The following is a 21,992-nucleotide window of genomic DNA, read 5'->3' as shown; positions in this document are numbered from 1 at the left end:
CAAATATGGCTTATATGAATATCAAATGATGCCGTTCGGCCTGTGCAATGCCCCGGCCGTATTCCAATACTTCATGAACGATGTTCTGAGAGAGCTGATTGACGTCTGCGTCTTAGTCTACATAGACGACATCTTGGTATATTCGGCTTCAGAGCAAGATCATGTTAGGCATGTACGGTCCGTCATTACCAAGCTCCGTCAACATCATCTCTACGCCAAGCTTGACAAATGCTCATTCCACGTTACAGAAGTAGAGTTCCAGGGTTTTATCCTTACTCCAAAAGGAATACGAATGGATATGCACAAGGTCGATGCCGTCCTCAATTGTCCAGCCCCAAGCTCATTCAAGGGAGTCCAGAGCATGCTAGGTTTTGCAAACCGCCGATTAATCCCAGGGTTCTCGCAAATAGTACACCCGATCACTTCGCTGTTAAGGAAGTGCAACAAAACCTTCCAATGGACAGAAGAGGCCAAAAAAGCCTTTTCAAGAACTCAAGGCAAAATTCACTACCGCTCCAATCTTACGACATTCCGCCCATGGTTTTTAGGGCCGTTCCCCATCGAATCCATCATAAACCCAGCCTCTGTAAAGCTGACTTTGCCAACCAATATGCGGATACACCCGGTGTTTCATGTATCCCTTCTGAAACCAGTTCAGCCTGGAACCCAAGTAACTACCACACCAGGGCCTGTGATAATTCACAGAGAGCCAGAAGTTGAAGTGAAACATATCCTAGATTCAAAAGACGTTAGAATGTAACTTTACTATCTAGTAGACTGGAAAGAATGTGGCCCGCAGGACAGAACATGGGATCCCAGTGACTACATTCATGCTCCACGTCTGATACAACGCTTCTACCAGGAGTACCCCACCAAGCCGGGACCAGACAGAAGAGTCACCTTGAGAGGGGCCTAAGGGGGGAGTGCTGTCACGACCATAGCCCCTGGCCTTAGAACTCGTGGTCTCTGGCCCTCGCCACAGTGTTCCTGCAAGGCCCCAAGGGCCTAATCATGCCCCCCTCGGCTGTCCTGGAGCCAGGCTCATATGGCTGGTGGAGTTTCCATTGGGGAATGGACCAACATGGCTATCCCCACAAGGTTCGGCGTGGAACTGCACCATGCAGTCTAGCATCTACGGCGTGGTCTGCCCTGGAGGCACCTGGGATACCTGCCGGCTATTTAAGCCGCACCCGAGCTGAGGCATGCGCTTCGCGTTGTTCTGCACTCGCAGCGTGACGTTCACCAAGACCTGCTTGCAGCATCCTTGGCCTGCAACTACAGGGAGAAGAAGAACACCATTATTCCTCCGTACCTGTTCAGCATCCAGCTCCTCAATCGCTCCAGAGTCTTCCCTGGAGCTTGTCCTCACCTGTAAGCAACATCCTAGAGAGGAGAAACAAGAAGAGGACAATTAGTAAGTGTTCGTCTTCCGATTCCAACGCCTTTAGACACTGCTTACCTACCGAAGCTCTCCTGGAATTCAACACTGGTCCAGGCATCTTCCACGCTACGCTACGCTTCCATCTGGCCGCATTTCTTACAGGAACTTCTCAGCGACCTGCAAGGAAGAATAGCACAGGTTAGCCTTAATCAAAGGACGCTCATAGTGCTGCGCTTCACACATTCTCTTACCTTCTCGAGCACCTCCCACTCCATCAACTCGACGTCTTCATCATCCCTTCTGCATCTACGAGAGAAGGAGAAGGTTAACAGGGCAGCAACTATTGCAGACACATATTCTTTTAGAACTAAAGACTTACCTCAAGAGTGCCGGACTGGACTCCCGGGCCCATGCCAGTGAAGTAACTTGGCCGTAAGGTGCCCAGCCACGACGCGCCCCTGCACAGAACAGCAGGAGGGAGAGCGCACATTATCGAAATACAAGGTGAGAAAGGCTCTAAGGGGGTCGCAAGGGGAACACTTGGGAGGAGGGATCGAGAGAAGGTGATTTTGGCTAAAACTGAACTCCTGTCTTCCAGAATAGACCCACGGCAGTGCCCCCGGGGGAGGTGAATCCAACTCAGAAGCGATCCAGCCAAGTTGGGTGGCGTCCCTGTGGATACAAGGTGAGCGTTACAGCACAATCAATTTAGGGCTAGGCACAATCAATTTAGGTCTAGGCAAAATCACATTAGGGCTAGGCACAATCAGGGCATGGCATAGTCAATTTAGGGCTGGGCACAATCAAATCAGAACTAGGCATAGGGAGTTCATGGTTAGGCCCAATCAATTTAGGGCTGGGAACAATCAGTTCATGGCTAGGCACAGTCAATTTAGGGCTAGGCACACTCAATTCAGGGATAGGCACTGTCCATTTAGGGCTAGGCAAATCAAATCAGGGCTAGGCATGGTGAGTTCTGGGCTAGGCACAATCAATTTAGGGCTAGGCACAATCAATTCAGGGCTAGGCACAATGACATCAGGGCTAGGCATATTGAGTTCTGGGCTAGGCACAGTCAATTTAGGGCTAGGCAAATTAAATCAGACTAGGATTAGTGAGTTCTGAGCTAGGCACAATCAATTCAGGGCTAGGCACAATCAATTTAGGGCTAGGCGCATTCAAATCAAGACAAGGCACAATCAGTTTAGGACTAGGCACAATCAAATCAGGGCTAGGCACAATCAATTTAGGGCTAGATACAATCAAGTAAGGGCTAGGCACAATCGGTTTAGGGCTAGGCACATTCAATTTAGGGCTAGGTGCATTCAAATCAGGGCTGGGCACAATCAATTTAGGGCTAGGCACAATCGATTCAGGGCTAGGCACAATCAGTTTAGGACTAGGCCTAATCAAATCAGGGCTAGGCATGGTGAGTTCTGGGCTAGGCACAATCAATTTAGGGCTAGGCACAATCAATTCAGGGCTAGGCACAATGACATCAGGGCTAGGCATATTGAGTTCTGGGCTAGGCACAGTCAATTTAGGGCTAGGCAAATTAAATCAGACTAGGATTAGTGAGTTCTGAGCTAGGCACAATCAATTCAGGGCTAGGCACAATCAATTTAGGGCTAGGCGCATTCAAATCAAGACAAGGCACAATCAGTTTAGGACTAGGCACAATCAAATCAGGGCTAGGCACAATCAATTTAGGGCTAGATACAATCAAGTAAGGGCTAGGCACAATCGGTTTAGGGCTAGGCACATTCAATTTAGGGCTAGGTGCATTCAAATCAGGGCTGGGCACAATCAATTTAGGACTAGGCACAATCGATTCAGGGCTAGGCACAATCAGTTTAGGACTAGGCCTAATCAAATCAGGGCTAGGCATAGTGAGTTCTGGTCTTGGCACAATCAATTTAGGGCTAGGCACAATCAATTCAGGGCTAGGCACAATCAATTTAGGGCTAGGCACAATCAATTCAGGGCTAGGCAATTCAATTCAGGGCTAGGCACAATCAATTTAGGGTTAGATGCATTACAATTCAGTAAAGGCATAGTCAGTTTATAGAGATAAACATTGAAATGCATAAGGCAGGGCGTAGACCAATCAATGGGTTTGGGCACTATAATATTGTTATGGCTGAGTATTGCATTAAAATCAGGCATAGTGCTAAGTCCTTTGTCGCAAATAGAGAAGCTTGGGAAAGTCAATGTTTCTATAAGAACAGTGGGCTTTGTATGGAGGGTATGGTACCTTAGAAAGTTGCATGCGCTCCTAGCGATGAGCAAGGGGTTAAAGAAATTGTCAGGGCAGATAGGCGTTGACTCGAGCGGCAGTCTCACTCTGAATTGTGGGGGGAAGCCATCGATGTTGATTGGTTTCTTAGGCGTCCCTGAGCTCGCAGGAGCACTTGGAGAGAGGCATTGCTTGCTAGACGGTTGCAGGGCCATGACGGTGCTCGCGGCTTCACTGTTCGTTCATGTGAGGACTCATTTGAGAGCTTGAGAGCAGCAGGGGCGCTCACGAGGAGCCGAACATTGCCTGATGGCTGTATGAGCCGCTTTGTGTGAATCTGCGCAGCGGTTCCAATGGAATGCATGGCTATTCTACAATGAAGGTGGGCCTTGGGTCGGAAGGTTCCGGGAAGGGCACCGGACTTGGTCTTTGCATTGTAATTTCCCGGCGACCTTGACTGTGGGCAGATAATGGCATGTGCTGAAGGGAGCGCAGGATGAATCTGCTTTAATTGCAAATTGGAATTGATTTTCTTGCTGAGGGGTTGGCAATGAATAGGCGGATTGTGCGCAGAGTGGGAGTGAGGCTCCTCAGCTTCTTGGGGAGTTGGTTGCGGCATATGCATATTTATGGGACGCGGATGGTGTTCTGATCGTGGGTAAGTGATTCGGGAGTGGTGAATGGGGACATCTGTGGAGCGGGAAGAGGGCAGCATTCTGCAGCGGCCTGTGGATCCTCCATGTCGAGTGTAGGGATAAGATTTAATTGGCGAGCACCTGGCAGTTCTCATGCACAAGCGCGCAAAACGCTGGTTCAATGTTGTAGTAGTGGGCAGTCCAGTTGTATTGTGTTTGTAGGGCCTTACCTCGTGGGTGATGTTGGCCAATGCATTTGGATGCGTTAGTTGTGTTGGTACTAAGATGTGCAGGGTACCATGCCTTCCTCAGCCCGACCGGGCCAGACAGGAAACAACCTTGTGAGTGGGCCTTTGGAGGGGGACGGCTTTGCCTGCCAGCTTGCCTCCATTGGTCCACTTGTAGGATGCAAGGGCCAATCACACAGGATGATGAAGGCAGGTAGCAAAGGCAAAGGTGTGAGTGCCAGGGTGGCAGCCATCTTTACACCACTTTCCCTCCCCCCTTCCTTACTGTTTGACTCTCGCATTTCATCTGGATTTTGCATTTAGTACTTGCTGTGCAGGCGGTGCTTGCAGGCTGGAGGTAGCTGGCTGCAGTGGAGGTCATGGCAGTTGCAGTTCTGTTCAATTTTGCAGCATTTGCATCAGGCTCCACACAGGGCCCCTGGTACTTCTGTGGTGGGTGCTGAATTGTGGAATGGCCGACAGAGCCAGACAGGAAGCAGCCTTGTGAGTGGGCCTTTGAATTGTTTAGTGTGGTGGGGATTATTAGTAAGACAAAGTATAACTGAAAATGTGTGGTTTAAAAAGAGAGTCCAAATGTTGGCAAAGAAAGTAAAGTTTAAAGAATATGTGATGCAAGGTTTTCATTTTCCTTCTCTGTTCTCTTATGTGACTACTTTTCAAATGTTGTGGTCATAACTTTTACTACGCAAATGTGTTTCAATCAATTAGAAAAAATCGACCTGGCATGGAATTCCATAGCATGAGAGATTATGTAGTTTGTGTGTAAAGGTGGTATTGAGACGATTCCACATATATTAACGAAATGCCCCAAACTAAGAAAATCATTTGAAGTGAGCTATAATGTGAGCTACAATGCGTTTGTGAGTAAACGGGAGAATGTTGGAGGGGATCAGTTTTAGGTGCTGTATTCTCTGGGGACTCATTGGTTATTACCACAGCAGCGTTTAATATCTGGAGTGTTTAAAGAGGCTGTTGCACCTCTTTTATCTGACATTGGAATTTTAAGGTTTGAGAAATGTAAGTGGTATTGGTTGCAAATTCTCTGAAGAGATGTTGAATTTGAATGTTTTTTCTTCTATACAAGGAATTAGTGCATGGCTTGTTGTGGAGGATTTTCCTTGAATTGTTTGAGCCTCATTACATGGTACGCGGTAAAAAATGGCATTTACTGGCATGGCGCTGTCGGGGGGAAATTCTGCCGGGGTCGGCCGGGCCGTCCGCAGACCTCCGGGCAGGGAGGCCCCAACTCCTCCCGTATATCCCAAAAGAGATAGAGTATGAGACACACGGAAGAAGCAAGGTGATTCTGCTGTTTATTAGACAAAACAGCAGGGATGGGTCAAGGATCGTACGCGTCCGTCCTGACACACACACAATCGTGGGGCTCGCAGGCCCTTTTTACCTTAGTATGACGCGCTACTTGCGTCACCTTAGAAAGTTTAGCAAAAAACCTATCTCCACTCTGGATTGATTACTCGAGTGGTAGGGTTAGTATAGCATACGTATAGAGAACGGTGTTAGTGGTTGAGGGTTAGTCAGGTGATATACTTGGGTTGTCCCTTCAGTTTGATACATGAAAATTGTGACATGAAGACCCCTGAGGATTGGTCAATGCTAATGGCGTCAGTGATAAGAGCCCCATGTTCTGATTGGTCCGCTCGCGAGCCTCCCAGTCTGGGACCATCGCTGTTCCCAGCTCGCGGTGTACCTGTCATTTGCAACAATGTTTCACTATGGGTAGGTGCAGACAATGTGAGGATTTATTCATATGCTGGAATGCCGACTACTCCCACTGTCGCAGATGCCCATTGAGTCTTTTAATTGTATCTACCTGTGTCTTGAAACGTGGGATTCAGGCGTCTCCTTTCCCCTGGCCTTGGCATCCTGTCAGGTTCGGCTTGGTCACGTGAGGTGGGACCGTGTTTGAGGCAGAATTCTGCACAATTAATATTGTTTTTTCCACTGTGTGCCTGGTTTAATTTGCAGGTGCGACCTTGACGTCGGCTTGCGGCGTGCGAGATTGCAACATTGTACCCTTGGCTGTGTGCTTTCGCCGGCTCATTCTGCAGGGTCAGCAACCGAGCTCATTTAATGTTCATGGAAGCTTTTGCTTGCGGCCTACTTGGGCCTGGTGCATAGGTGGAACCGTTGGTGCACTGCGCTTTAGGTTACGGTATCATATTGCTCTATCCCCAGTATCGTGTCTTCGTTATATTCTTCATTATGGTACATGGTTTTAGAAGAAGCGTGAGCAAGCCTTTTTAGATAAATTCATTATGCATCTTGCGTTTCTGCATTTTGAGAGCCTATGTGGAAAATAATAAAGATGCACGTCCGTGGGTGTGTCCGTCGCCTACGTCATAGCACTGAGTATGTTCTTCGTGTGGATTGGTGTGGGAGTGTCCGGTGTGTATGTTTTGCACAGGCGTGCTGACCGTTGGCTAGGTCGTCATGGCATCTCTAACGATGTGTTGGTTTAGTCGAGTTGATCTATGCCGCAGGTGTCGGCATGGGCAGGTCGGGCTGCTGGGCAGGTGTGTGGGCACATCCGTATGTTCCTGTACCAGGGTATTTGGTCGTCTGGTACATAGGCAAACTCCTCTCGTGGCGGGTGTCTAGGCCGTGATCCTCTAGGCCAAGCGCGAGAGGAGATTGGCGGGAGCCTGTTCTTCCATTCTCCCACTTCAGTCCCCCCTCTGGTCGACTTGTCGACCACAAACCTATCCTTTTCTTTATCTCCTCTCACTCTCCATATTTTAGTTATTCCTCCCAAATGTCCATAGTGATTAACATGGTCTTCAAATGACCAATACATATATGCACAGGTTCCTCCAGGAGTGCAGTATACCCTCTTCCCTATGTAGCTCCTTGGGTTTCTTGGGTTTTCGAGCTTCACAGATGGTGGGTCCAGGTGGTTGGTGATGATCTGGTTGCGCAACTTCTCTCTCTCTTTTATGATTGTGCCTGTGTGTTGGCCGTCATCTGTTGGCATCAAGGGGTGCATACCAACCATTTCGATCATCTCGTCTGTGGTGCATGCTTTCCGGCCTTCCAAAATCTTATTATGATCAGTGTAGCTCCAGCCAAAATAGTACATCCAACTATAATCTTCAGTCCATCCGACAGCCAAGATGGCATCCATGACCATAATATTGAAAACCAGCTCTCATCCTTTTTCACACCTTTACTTTCATCCATCATTTTGGAGTGCATCTGGGCCAATTGTGAAACTGCTTCTGTCAGTGTACCATTGTCAGCATCGTTGGCAGGGATGAATGTGCAGCATGATTGTCCTATCTTTGCGCAAACTCCTCCTTCCATTGCTGTGAGGAGGTCCAGTACGTATCTGTTCTGAAGTGCTACCATCCTCACAGCTCGCAGTTCCTCTTTTATTGCATTGAATCCATTTACTGTAGAATTAATAGTCATCATTAGTTCCCATCGAGTTATCTGGAGCCACTTTGCGTTTGCGTAAGCCTGCAGTCCTGGATGTATTATTGAGGAGAAGAACATTGCTGCTCTGCTGAATAGTCTGTGTTCTGGCGGAATTGAAGTGAGTGCTGTTTCCGACCTTCCCCATAGGTAATTTCCTGTCAGAGGTTCTCCTTGTCTTTTCTTTCTATTCAGGACAGTATTATTGCTGTTGTTTTAGTTCTCTGGCCCCTTCTGAGGGTGTACAGATCTCTTCTTCCTCTTGTTCCCTTCATCCATTTTGGGGAAGTTCGCCACATTGACATGTTTCTGGGGTACCACTAGTGATGGTACATTAATGTGCACCATTGTGCATATACCATTCCACAGAGGGGGCAGTGTGTGGTATGCTTTTTCTCCACAGGCCCAGTAATGGTCCATTATTACTGCTGTTCCTGCTCCCCCCTCAGGTAACTCCATCACGCTTGCACAGTTGGTGTTGTATCCTATGTCCACCTCTCCTTTATGTTGGTAGCATACCTTAGGCGCAGTTAGCGGCAGTATTGTTATTGGGTCTTCATCCTTCTCTATCCACGTGAGCATGGGTACGTACTTGACCCAAGTCATCCAACACCTATGGGTGTGTCTATCAAATATTTTCTCTTGTTACCATGTTGCTGCCAAACACTCCTATGTCCCATTTGTTGTCCATATACACCTTCCCTGTTATTGTCACCAGTGGTCTTTCCCAACATCCTTGTTTACCAGGAACTTCAGTGGCGTACATGGTAGGTACTGTAGTGTTACTTTCTTTGTTTCTCCTTTTTCAGGACCACTTGTTATGTATCTGAATGCTTCAGCATGTAAACTGCTCTTGTGGTAACTCAAATAAGTCTTGAGGAAGTTGTTTTCATATGGATATTTATCTCGTGTTTTCCACACCAGCTGCACCACTGTCCCTTGAAATCTTCCTTTCGTCTGGAACAGTGCCAGGTATATTATACATCGTGCTACCTTTTCATCTATTTCCGTGGCAACGAATGTTCGAGAAGCGCTCATGGCGTATGGGATCAATGAGCAAACGTAGCAGCTGTCTTCTGTTGTCTGCTTACCTATGTGGGTCATGTGTTGATACCATATGTTGTTTGAGATGTGTGCTGAATCTTGTATGTAGTTGTCAATACCTTTATTATCTGAGTATGTGCTGCGTTTAACTCTATTTCCCTTGTGTGGGATTTTACTAGTACCACCTGACGTAACACCTGGTGCAGCTGGGGGTGGGGGTGCATTAGGTTTGGGTACAGCAATAATATTGATAGCATAGCTGTACTGCCATACAGAGGCAGCCAAGAACCCGGTGATCATTAAAATCCCTATCAACTTTATTACATATGCTAATTTCACCGGCATTTTGCTCTTACCTTGCTGCAGTCCGGCAGCTTATTCTTGCGACGTTAAAGTTGCCCGCCTGAAAATTCTCAATATGCTTGTTATTAGTGTTAGTTGTTGTTTTTTAAGCTCTCCCTATCAAGTAGTCATTCAGTGCCCAGGTGAAGAGCTGTTCCCACGCCAATCTAAGCGATCTATCTCTCAGGGCAGGCAAGTATGGTTGGAGGTGGGGCATTGAATGTTCTATGGCCAAGAGGAATGTTGTGTAGTAGACACGTACCCTCCTTCTTTTCAGGTACGTTGGCCTTTTTATTTCATATACAAATTGGTGTGACAATTCTTCTGGGTAGTTATCATCTGAGGGTACCATCTACTCCTGGGCAGTGAATTTGTTATTTATCTACTTTCTTAGCAGTACAATAATACGCTGTACCTGCATGTGCGAGAGAAAAGAAAGAGAACATTCAAGTGTTTACATGTGTATATGTGCAAGACAATGTCCTTCAGTTCAGTTATTACTGCAGTGGGTAGGGGGTCAATGGGCAGAGGGTTTGGGCTCAAATGGCGGAAGTCTCTTTTCTCTTTGATCGTGTGACCATGGGGTGGGCAGTATGGGGATCACCCCTTTCTTTTCTGGTAGTTGTCTCTGGGGAATCTGGGGAGTGGCAGGGTATGGGGACACTTTGGCCGTTAGTTGTGGTAGAAGTCTCTTCCTCCGTTGGTGACGCTGTTGTTGTTCTTCCAGTGGCCCTGTTGGTGGCGCTGGGGCGGGTCTGGAGTTTGTAGATCTTTACGTCATGTAGGTGATTCCAGGCGCGTTTGTCTTGTAGCTTTACTGCTCTTGTTGATACCTCCTCTACCAGATGAGGGCCAGTGAAGCGTGGGCTGTTCCACTTTCTGTTGAAATTGCGTAGTAGTACGTGGTCACCTTTAGCAACTTTGCACAGTCTTTCCTTTTCCAGTTATTTGTCCGCGTCTTCTCGTTGATCGCTGTTAGACCCGCCCCGCGTGCGCTCGAGCTGTTGAGACACAAACACTACACTAGTAATCAAAGAAGACACATATTGGTACATTTCATCACCAAGAACAGTTGCAGTATTCTCGTGATCGGTGAATGCTCTTGATGTTGGCGTTAGGGGAAGGCGCATTTGACGTCCGGTAATCACCTCGTGAGGAGTGAGGTGGTGGTCGGAACCTGGTCTATTCCTTAGCTCAAATAGGGCTAGCGGAAGGCAATACAACCAACTCTTCTTTGTTGTTTGCTGTATTTTTGCAATTGCCTCCTTTAGTAGGCCATTCAGGCGTTCGCATATACCGTTGGCCTGTGGGTGGTATGCACATGCAAATTTATGTTTGATGTTCAGTAAGGATGTGATGTGCTGGAACATTTCGTTTGCGAAATGCGGGCCATTATCTGACCGCAGTACCTCGCACACTCCCCACCTGGGGAAGACCTCCCTCACTAGGAATTTAGCTGCTCTGAATGCATCTGGGTGTGAACAGGGCCCCGCTTCAATCCACCTCGAGAATGGGCATACTACTACAATCATATACCTATTTCCTTGACATACGCTGATCATATCAACATAGTCAATATGGAGATGTTGGAAGGGTCCCTCTGGCCGGGGTATAGTACCTTTTATCACCTTCTGCGTGTGACCGGCCGTGAACTGTTGGCATGTGAGACAATTGCTGATAAAATTTGACACATGGGAATTTAACTCGGGGCAGAACCAATCTTCTCTAATTCGTGCTGCAATTACTTCCTTGCCTGTGTGGGCTGGGTGGTGTAGTTGGCTCAGGGCGGTGTTCAATAGTGCCAGTGGCATTACAATTTTTCCAGTGTTACCCTGGCGCCATAGTGCGTCAGTTGGTGACATTGTGCATCCTCTTTTTACCCATGTTTCTTTTTCTGCCATTGGTGCAGCCGCTTGTAGCTCCATTATCTGTGTGGTTGGGAGATGGGTGTACCCTTCTCTTATCAACATCTCCTTAGCCATTCCCCTCCCTCTCCCTCTCTCTGACTCTGGGGGGTTCCATATCTCACCAAAATATGCAGCATACTTCGCATGTGCGTCTGCTGCTGCATTCCCTCTCGAAATGTGGTCTTCACCATTAGTGTGTGCGGTACATTTGACCAAAGCTAATTCTTGGGGGTCATTTATGACTTCAATTAGTTCAGCCAATAAGAGAGCATGTTGCACTGGAGTGCCGTCAGCTCTCCTAAACCCTCTTCTTCTCCATTTTGACAGCCCTGAGTGGACAGTGGACGTAACATATACGCTGTCAGAATATATGGTCACTCGTTTGTCAAAGCTTTCCTTCAACGCCAAGATCAGTGCCACCAACTCCGCTGCTTGGGCAGAGTAATGCTGTGGTAGTTGTACACATTTCATTGCCACACACACCGGTACCTCCATCATTTTTACCACCGCTGCCCCAGTCCTCCTTATGCCATCCCTTTGGTCAATTGTTGATGACCCATCAATGAACAGTAGCTCACCACCCTCTAGTGCGTTCTCTTCAACCTTTCTAGTACATGAGTACATTTCAGTTATTTGTGTACAATCGTGTGCATAATCTCCTTCCTCAATTACTTCTGCTAAAAACCTTGCAGTGTTGACCGTGCTACATCTAACAATTGATAGTTCAGCTCTAGATAAGATGATCTCATAGCCTGATGCCCTCTGCGTGGTTAGGGTGGACTTAGGTTTATTCAATATAGCAAATAGTGCATGTTCCACAAATAGCGTGGTTGGGCAGCCCATGGTGATTGCTGACGCTTTCTCTACCGCAAAAGCAGCTGCGGCGAGACCTTGTTCACAAGGGAAATGACCTAACATCACAGGATCTAAGTGGCCGCTGTAAAATGCAACTGGTTTGTAGCCCATGCTTGTTTTTTGAGCCAACACTGCTTTCATTACTGCTGAGTCGCAATGTGAAAATATAAAGAATTGTCGCTCATAGTCTGGGGTTGCCAGTACCGGAGCAGTTGATATCGCATCTTTTAGTTCATCAAAAGCCTCTTCCATTTCCATTGTCCACCCCAACTTTTTCTCCCCTTTGTTAGCTTCCTTTAACGCCTCTAGCAGGGGTCCTATGTATGAGCTGTAATCAAATACCCATGCTCTACAGTAGTTACACAACCCTAGGAATTGCTGCAGTTCCCTCACTGTTTGTGGCACTGGTGTTTTTGAAATGGCCTGTGCCCTTTGTGGTGCAATCTTTCTTCCATGTTGGGATATCAGCTGACCAATGTAAAGTACCTGTTCCTGACAGTACTGTAACTTTTCCATGTCTACCTTGTAACCTTTTTCAGCCAATATTGTCAGCATCTTAAATGAGTCCTCTCTGCATGTTTTTTCATTTGTGCTGCAAATTATTATGTCGTCGACATACTGCAACACTGTGCCTTCTACTGCAATGTTACCCAAATCCATCTGTATTACTCTGTTGAATATTGAGGGTGATTCGCAGTACCCTTGTGGCAATCTGGTGTGTTTCCACTTTGTGTTTCTGTAAGTAAAGCTTGTCAGATCTTGTGAGTCTGGGTGCAATGGTATTGAGAAAAAAGCATTTTTAAGGTCAATCACTGTAAATCGTGATGCTTCTGCTGGAATGCCACACAATATTGTGGCCGGGTTTGCGGCTATGGGGTATTCTGCTTCCACTATGTTGTTTAAGGGCCTGAGGTCCTGTATGAAGCGCCAAGACCCCCCTTTAGCCTTGCGCACTGGGTATACAGCCGTGTTACATGGTGATTCTGAGGGGACCAATATGCCATTATTTATAAGGGCCGTTATTGTTTCATATATACCCTCATCTGCCTCTTTTGATAGTGGGTACTGTTTCACTCTGGGGAGTATTGCACCTTTTTTCAATTTTATCCTTACTCCCCCTATACTTTTTATGCACCCCACGTCGTAGGGGCTGGTAGTCCATAATGATGTGGGTACTTTTGACATATCCTCCTTAAAGAAGGGAACTGGGGTGGATGTGGGTGCCTCAAGTGCCATTGCCATTTTCTGTGCCACTTGTTTGTACGCTACTCTTAGCCATATTTCCACACTCATCATAAACACCATTTCACCTTCCTCCTTTTCTTCTGAGAACAGCTCCTCATCTGACACCTGGGTGAGTCTACATCCCTCTGCTAGTGCTATCACTGCCCTCCATGCTCTTCCTTCTCTGTCCTGGGCATGCACCGCAATGTAACCAGCTGTTGCTATAATGCTTTCTATGTCCACTGAAATCACCTTTCCTTCTGGTTCATTTGCTGGTGTTTCTGGTCTGAACAAATAGGCTGCTGGCCTCCTCCAGATCTTTCCTTCTATCCCTGGCATCCATGCAAATGCCATGTCTGTCCCGTACTGGAATAGTTCACCATCTACTGGCTCAGCCCTAATCGCTGTCTGTCCGCAGTATGCTTGTATAATCTGTCGTGTGTGAGCATGTTAATTCCTGGAGTAGAGCAAATTATGCCGTCCTCCGTAAAGGAGATCGTCATATTCAACATGTTCATGATGTCTCTCCCCAGTATATTTACTGGTGAGGCACTAGAATATAAAAGTGGGACTGACATGTCGTAATCCCCTATTGATAAGGGAATGTTATCAGTAAAGGGAACCAACCCCCTAGCCCCAGAGAATCCTTGGGTGTTCATGGCTTCGCCTGACATCTTAAATTTACCTTCCCTTATGCAAGACCAGGTCGCCCCGGTGTCAACAAGGAAAGATAATTTTTTGTCACCTATCGTTACCTCTATGCGTGGTTCCTCAACACTATTAGGTGTTACTGACAGGATGGGACACACCAAGGCCGTCTGTGGGCTGTCCTATTGAGGGTACAACGATTGACCATTTCCTGTGTAAGGGTTATGTCCCAGGACCGTCACCCTTCCCAGTTGTGTTTGTTGTGCTTGGGGTTGTTGTGTTATCGCTACCTGTTGTTGTGGCAGTGAATATGTCTGTGGCTGTTGTTGTGTTACTAGTTGTTGCTGTTCATTTCCCTGTTGCAACGTCTGCTGTTGCTGTATGCCCTGCTGTTCCTGTGTTGGCCTTAGTTGTCCCTGTTCGCTCCATGATGGTGTTCCTGGTCTTACCCTACACGTGCGTGACATGTGCCCTACTAATCCACAACTCCAACACACCGGTGGTTCCCTACTCTGCCATGGGAAGCCTCCTGTGTTGTCCTGGTATACTGGTTGCCCGGTGGGGTAGGAATTTCTAAGTCCTCCCACCTGCTGTTGTGTGTTATATCCGTATCCTCTCCCTCTCATTATTCCTCCTCTTCCCCTGTTGTAATTATAATACCCAGCTCCTGGCATTGAGTATCCTCCTCCCATGTTGGTCGTGTATGGTTGGAGTGGCGGCACCTGTGGTGTTATAGTCTGTGAGGATGGTACTTGGGAGGGATCTTGTGCAGCCACTACTTGTGTGGGGCTTTGGGTCATTGTTGTAGGTGTAGGTATTAGTGCCCCTTCCATTGTGTATTTAGTAAGTTTTTTCTGTACTAGTTTAGCCTCTTCCGTTTTCCTGTCCTCTTCCTTTTGTTTCATTTTTCCTTGCCATGTCCTACAATGATGCACTATTGCCAGTTGTATTTCTGGCCATGCTTTTGCTTCCATTCCCACTACTTTCTTCAGTTGTTTTTGAACTCCTTCTGGGAGCCCTTGTACTAGTATATGATAGAATATTGCTGGTGTTTTGTCCCATTATTCTCTAGTTTCCATGCGCCACTTCTCTTGGATTTCCTGGATGTAATCAACAGGATCTTCGTTCTCACGCATCTTGCGTGAGGTAATTGCTCCTATGTCTGATGTGTCTGGGTACTGTACCCTCAGTGCCTGCCATAGTGCATGTCTGCAGTTTGCGAATGGTGCCCCATCATGCGATGTGTTTGTTATTGTTACCCCAGTGAATCCCGCTCTCTTCCAAATGTCATCCGCTGCATCCCCTAATATGGATATTAGAAGGCCCTTTACATCTCCCACTGCCAGTTTCTGTCCTGCGGTATGTTTTTCCATTTCATATATCCATTTACCCGCACCTCCACTTAATGATGGGAGCCTGCACTTTATATTTTCTTTGTCTGTATGCTTCCAAGGGACGTATTGTGGTCTAACCCCTCCCCTCTCCAGAAGTGGCATTACATTGTGTCTCGTGTTACCCCTTGGGTTCCATACAATCGAGTCCCCACACCCCTCCTCTTCTTCCGTCTCTCCTACATCGTCAATTTCGTCCGTGTTTCCCCTGCTCGTAACTCTTTCTTCTCCATATTTTCCCCTTCTTTCATCATTTCCTGTATTTAGTGTGGGCGTGTGTATTCGTCCTTCCTGCCTGCGTCTAGGGAGGTCTCCAAGCCTATCTGCATAGGGTGTAAATTCGTTTGTAAAGGGCGCGAGTTTGGTTGTACGTAATGGGCGTGAGGTGGTTGAGCATGTAGGGTGGGATGGTGACGGTGTGGGTTCATGTGTCTGTCTTTCCGCTATTCCTTGCTCTTCCTCCTTACTTCTCTCCAGTTCATCCTTTCTCCTACAAATCCATGGTGAGTCTATATTGGTCCGGGTGGTGTATAGTTTATCTAGACGTTCTCTTTCACTATTTCTTCCTTCCTTTTCTATTCCTTCTTCTTCCTCACTACAAAAGTCAATTGTAAATGGCGGCCCCCACTCTGTCTTTTTCCCCTTGATCGTTACCGTTTTTAAGTCTATTAGGTCCGGTTCTCCCTTTTCTTCTTTACCAACCGCTCCCCTTTGCGCTGATGTTGTTGCTACTTCTGTGTCTCTATATACATACCTTCTTACTTCACTCTCCCCTCTCCTATCTTCTCTTTCCCCTTCATTTCTCTCCTCCATCTCTCTACCAATTTCCTCCCTTTTCCTTTTTAATTCCTCCATTACTTCACTACTCATCTTTTCCAATATCCTTTCATCCTCTTTCTTCCTTTCCCATCACACCCTCTCCCGTTCTAATATACTCTCTATCACCCTCCCTTCTTCGTATTTCCCAGTCGTTTCTGATAGTAATCTCTTCTTCCACATTGCCATTTCTTTTTCTTTCTCTTCTTCTTCCTTTTTCCTCTCTCGTAGTACTGCTCTTGATACCCTTTCTGCTGCTGCTTTTACCCTTTCGGCTTCTCTTCTTTGCTCCTCAGTTCGTTCCCTTATCTTTTCCAACTCGTTCTTACCTTCCTTCCTTGCCCTCGCCCTCTCTCTTTCCTCCCTCTCGAGCTGTTTGATCAGTTCATTCTGCTCATTCCTTAAGTCTGCTAGTCGCTCCTCCAAAATCTCTTCCTTTTGTCGTAACAGCTCTTCCCCTTTCATTTCACTCTCCCTGGTATTATCCTCGTCCACTTTCCTTACTACCTCTTTCTCTTCTCCCTTTAATGAACCTCGTAACTTTAATAGTATCTGCGCAGCTACCCACTCATCATGTCCTATTTCTGCAGTTTGTTCTTCTCCAGGCCTCCCCTCCCCTGCTGGCATCTTCCTATGAGCTGCATATGGTGGCGGGCTGTATGCCGGGTTTGAATACCCCTCAGCCTCCCTTAACTGTTCTCTTTCTATTTCTCCTAGTTCTCTTAAAGGGTACAACCCCCCTCCCTCTGTTTTCACTACCTTCGCTAGGGGCATATCGTCACCCTGTTCCTTTTTTATTTCATTTTCTTTTGAGTTATTATTCTTTTCTCCTCCCTCTTGTCCGTTCCCCGTGTTCTTTGGGCCTTCACCCTCCTTTTCCCCATTCTCTCCTTCCTCCTTGATCTCTTTTTCTTCCGGTGTTTCCCCCACAGTGAACATTCCATTTGGTCCTGGTCGGGACCCCTGGAACATCCTCCATAAGTTAAACACCTCCACGTGGTGTGTCAACTTCTTCCCCTTGTATGTGTTATGCAGATGGTTTAATAGTGAATGTTGGGTATATGGATCGAAGCTACCATTAGGCGGCCATGGTGTTATCATTTTGTTGTCCGTCCCCTGTGTCCATTCTATGCTATATTTGATCAGTTTCTCCCTATGGGGTGACAGTGTTTTAGATATGTGTTGTAGTGGGGTAGTGAGGGTGTTCCCCCACCCTCCCGATCCTGCCCCGTATGACATAGTAGCGCTCCACTTGTTATCCTTCCCCTATCTGGTAGCTATTACTTTACTAACACTTACGATACACAGCCTTATACCTTTACCTGGCCCCGTAAGTTTGGGGACTTGCGATAGTCCGCTGAGGAAAATTATTAAAATATAGTATTTACATTTGTATATTCTTTCCTTTCTTTTCTTCCTTTACAGAACACCCTTACGGCCTCCTGCGGCCGAGGCGCACGTAGCCCCCTGCGGCTGCATACCCCTTGTGACGTTCTTATATAGCCGTCCTATTTTCATTTGCTCCTCCTCCCTCTTCTACACTTGCCGTGGCCGGCGTTCTCCGTGCGCAGCCACGTCCCCCGTTTCGCCTTCCCCCGATCAACTCATTACCGTTTATCTCCGTTTCCACTCCCTTACCACAATTCTCTTCCCCACCACTCTCAGAAAGAAAGATGCCTTGTGCTCGGGATATCCTATGAAAGCCCTACTGGTGACGTCACCGATCTCTTCAAAACTACTGATAAGTTCTTAATACACTTGCAATCTACCCCCGTTAACCCCACCACTGTCTTCCTGTCTCGCCTGGAACAAGGTAATCAATAATATAATCGGACTGCGCACGCTGCGTCGCCTCGCGTGTGATACGCCCCTCGACAGGAGGGCTTAACCAGCCAATTATCTTCCGTATTGGGCAACTAGCTAGCTACCGCCTACAGGGAAACGTCATCTACCTATCGAGTTTCTTGCTCGAACAATAGGGATCCTCGTCTACTCATTGATCAATAAATGCCAAATCGTAGGAAACCACACACACACCCTTACACGTAGTCGCGACCTAGGCCAATCAGGGTCTACGAGCGGCCGCACGTGATGTTTTCGTGCTCCGCCCCCCTCTCTCGCGTAACGTAGCCGACTGCTCTCGCACTCGTTCGGCTACCATTCATTTCATTGCCAACACTAAATTGTCAAACCTTCGCCGCGCACCTGTGCAACACCTCCCACCTCCCGTATTTAATTCCTCCCCCCTCCCTCACAATTTCACATTGCTTGTTGTGCGTGGCATGCTCACCAAGTTCTCTTGATGCGGGGCCGCTCGACTGCGTGCACCCCTCCAAGCGGCTCGCCACCTCCCCTCGTCTGGACCACGTCTGGACACTCGCCAACCGCGGGCGGGATACTTCTCAACCGGCTCCCGAAGGCCAATATCCGGATTGCGCTGTCCGGTCTTCTCGCAGTTCCGCGATGGTCCTGTAGTCCTCAGAAGGGGGCAGCGGCAGAGGGGGCCGCGCCGCCGGGCCTCCTCGCAACGGGAGTACCTGGAAAAAATAAAAATAAAAAGCAGATCTTAAACAGATCTCAGCAGTGCCTCCAACTTGTCGGGGGAAATTCTGCCGGGGTCGGCCGGGCCGTCCGCAGACCTCCGGGCACGGAGGCCCCAACTCCTCCCGTATATCCCAAAAGAGATAGAGTATGAGACACACGCAAGAAGCAAGGTGATTCTGCTGTTTATTAGACAAAACGGCAGGGATGGGTCAAGGATCGTACGCGTCCGTCCTGACACACACACAATCGTGGGGCTTGCAGGCCCTTTTTACCTTAGTATGACGCGCTACTTGCGTCACCTTAGAAAGTTTAGCAAAAAACCTATCTCCACTCTGGATTGGTTACTCGAGTGGTAGGGTTAGTATAGCATACGTATAGAGAACGGTGTTAGTGGTTGAGAGTTAGTCAGGTGATATACTTGGGTTGTCCCTTCAGTTTGATACATGAAAATTGTTACATGAAGACCCCTGAGGATTGGTCAATGCTAATGGCGTCAGTGATAAGAGCCCCATGTTCTGATTGGTCCGCTCGCGAGCCTCCCAGTCTGGGACCATCGCTGTTCCCAGCTCGCAGTGTACCTGTCATTTGCAACAATGTTTCACTATGGGTAGGTGCAGACAATGTGAGGATTTATTCATATGCTGGAAGGCCGACTACTCCCACTGTCGCAGATGTCCATTGAGTCTTTTAATTGTATCTGCCTGTGTATTGAAACGTGGGATTCAGGCGTCTCCTTTCCCCTGGCCTTGGCATCCTGTCAGGTTCAGCTTGGTCACGTGAGGTGGGACCGTGTTTGAGGCAGAATTCTGCACAATTAATATTGTTTTTTCCACTGTGTGCCTGGTTTAATTTGCAGGTGCGACCTTGATGTCGGCTTGCGGCGTGCGAGATTGCAACATTGTACCCTTGGCTGTGTGCTTTCGCCGGCTCATTCTGCAGGGTCAGCAACCGAGCTCTTGCTCATTTAATGTTCATGGAACTTTTGCTTGCGGCCTACTTGGGCCTGGTGCATAGGTGGAACCGTTGGTGCACTGCGCTTTAGGTTAAGGTATCATATTGCTCTATCCCCAGTATCGTGTCTTCGTTATATTCTTCATTATGGTACATGGTTTTAGAAGAAGCGTGAGCAAGCCTTTTTAGATAAATTCATTATGCATCTTGCGTTTCTGCATTTTGAGAGCCTATGTGGAAAATAATAAAGATGCACGTCCGTGGGTGTGTCCGTCGTCTACGTCATAGCACTGAGTATGTTCTTCGTGTGGATTGCTGTGGGAGTGTCCGGTGTGTATGTTTTGCACAGGCATGCTGACCATTGGCTAGGTCGTCATGGCATCTCTAACGATGTGTTGGTTTAGTCGAGTTGATCTATGCCGCAGGTATCGGCATGGGCAGGTCGGGCTGCTGGGTAGGTGGGTGGGCACATCCGTATGTTCCTGTACCAGGGTATTTGGTCGTCTGGTAGATAGGCAAACTCCTCTCGTGGCGGGTGTCTAGGCCGTGATCCTCTAGGCCAAGCGCGAGAGGGGATTGGCGGGAGCCTGTTCTTCCATTCTCCCACTTCAGCGCTATTAACGTGTCCGCCTAGTCAAGAGGGCACTAATTGCGTTGCATTACGAGTACGCGGACACAAGCATAGCGCCATGCCAGTAATGACCCTACCGGCATGCCGTTAAAGACCCCAAAAAAGCCCTTAGCGGCACCGACGAAAGCGCTGATAGCACTTCCGACCTCCAGAAGCACGCAAATAGCGGACACCACTATTAGCGGTCATCAATAAACAGCGGAACCGGAAATAGCGTCATCGCACGGGAACGGGAAAGAGCACGGCGGCTATCTTTAAAAACACAATCCATTGCCATCCTCTGCCCCCTGGACCTGTTTAAGCCACGAGGATCCCCTCACCATGCCAAAGGCCATAAAAAAAAAACACTGACCGCCAGCGTAAAGAGAAGTTTACCAACGAGGAACTCATTATGCTGACTGAGACACTAGCAGCAAACTCTGGAGTGGTATTTGCCAACGACATGCGGCGGGAGACCCTGATCCAGAAAAAGGCCATCTGGGCAGAGGTCGCCCTGAAAGTGAGTGCGATGGGCACCACCACCCGCACCGTCCGGGAGTGCAGGAAGCGGTGGGACAATCTCCACCTCCGGGTCCACAGCATACTGTCTGCGAACCACAACCTGGCCATGGCCACAGGAGGTGGTGCGGATTCACCAATTAAATTGAAGGAGTGGGAGGAGACCTGCGCCAGCACGATTGGTGTCGAATCAATCGAGGGAGTCGGGAGCATGGAGCATGGTGTGGCCACTACATCAGATGGAGGTAAGTGTGCACATGAAACAATGCACTGTGAATGTTGAGGCACCCCCCAAATGTGAGGCCACATTCACCTCATGGATGCAGCCACATTCATACATGCACACAACCCTGCCCATGTGAGTGTCACACCCCAACACACACATGCACGCATCACCACCGACAAGTGCCACACAGACCCATGCATGGAAGACCCACTCAACAGCCCCATCACCTGAATTCCCACCAATGAAGCCCCAATGCACAGAACAGCATGACGAACTGAATCTGCATGAAGCACGTTGAACCATCACCAATGCCATCCCCCTCTTTGTCCCCTACAGGCTCACATGCAGACACCGAAGAACCGTCCACTGCGACTCAGGCCCCCCCTGCAAAGAAAAAACCCAGGGCACAGGAGACAGGGGACACCCCCACCACAGCAAGTGGCAAAGGGAGGAGTGAGCCCCTGCAGGGGAGCAAACATCTCAAGATCGCCACTGTGCCAATACCGAAGTCCACACCAGCAACAATTGCCACGGCCACTGACGTGAACCCCCCACCACAGGTCACACTCACGGAGGGGCCACACTCCGCTGCCACAAGTTCCACTGGTGAGGCAGCTGCCACAGCGCCGCTGTCAGATGTGGAGGACCCTATGGAGTTCAGCATGCAAATGCACACCCCAACCCCCCCAGGAAGCCCAGAAGCAACTCCGTGACCAACACCAGGATCCTGTGTCCATGGCCAGTCTGGCGAGGAAAACACGGGAGGGAGCTGGAGCCCACCGGTGGCCTCACCTGATGACCGGGACGTAGATGTAGGCGCAGCAGCCACTCCATGAGTTGGCCACAGTGGCCATGACCTGGCCACCATCAGGCAGTGCCAGGAGGACATTACTGTGCTGGTTGGACAGCATGTGGAAGAGGCTGCCCGTCTCAGGAGGGACATCATGGAGACTGCTCGGCAGCCAAGGGAGGTGATGGAAGCC

This window comes from Ambystoma mexicanum, chromosome 1p (assembly GCF_040938575.1).
Source record: "Ambystoma mexicanum isolate Mex_15411 chromosome 1p, UKY_AmexF1_1, whole genome shotgun sequence".
Taxonomy (NCBI): Eukaryota; Metazoa; Chordata; class Amphibia; order Caudata; family Ambystomatidae; genus Ambystoma; species Ambystoma mexicanum.
This window is presented reverse-complemented; position numbering follows the sequence as displayed.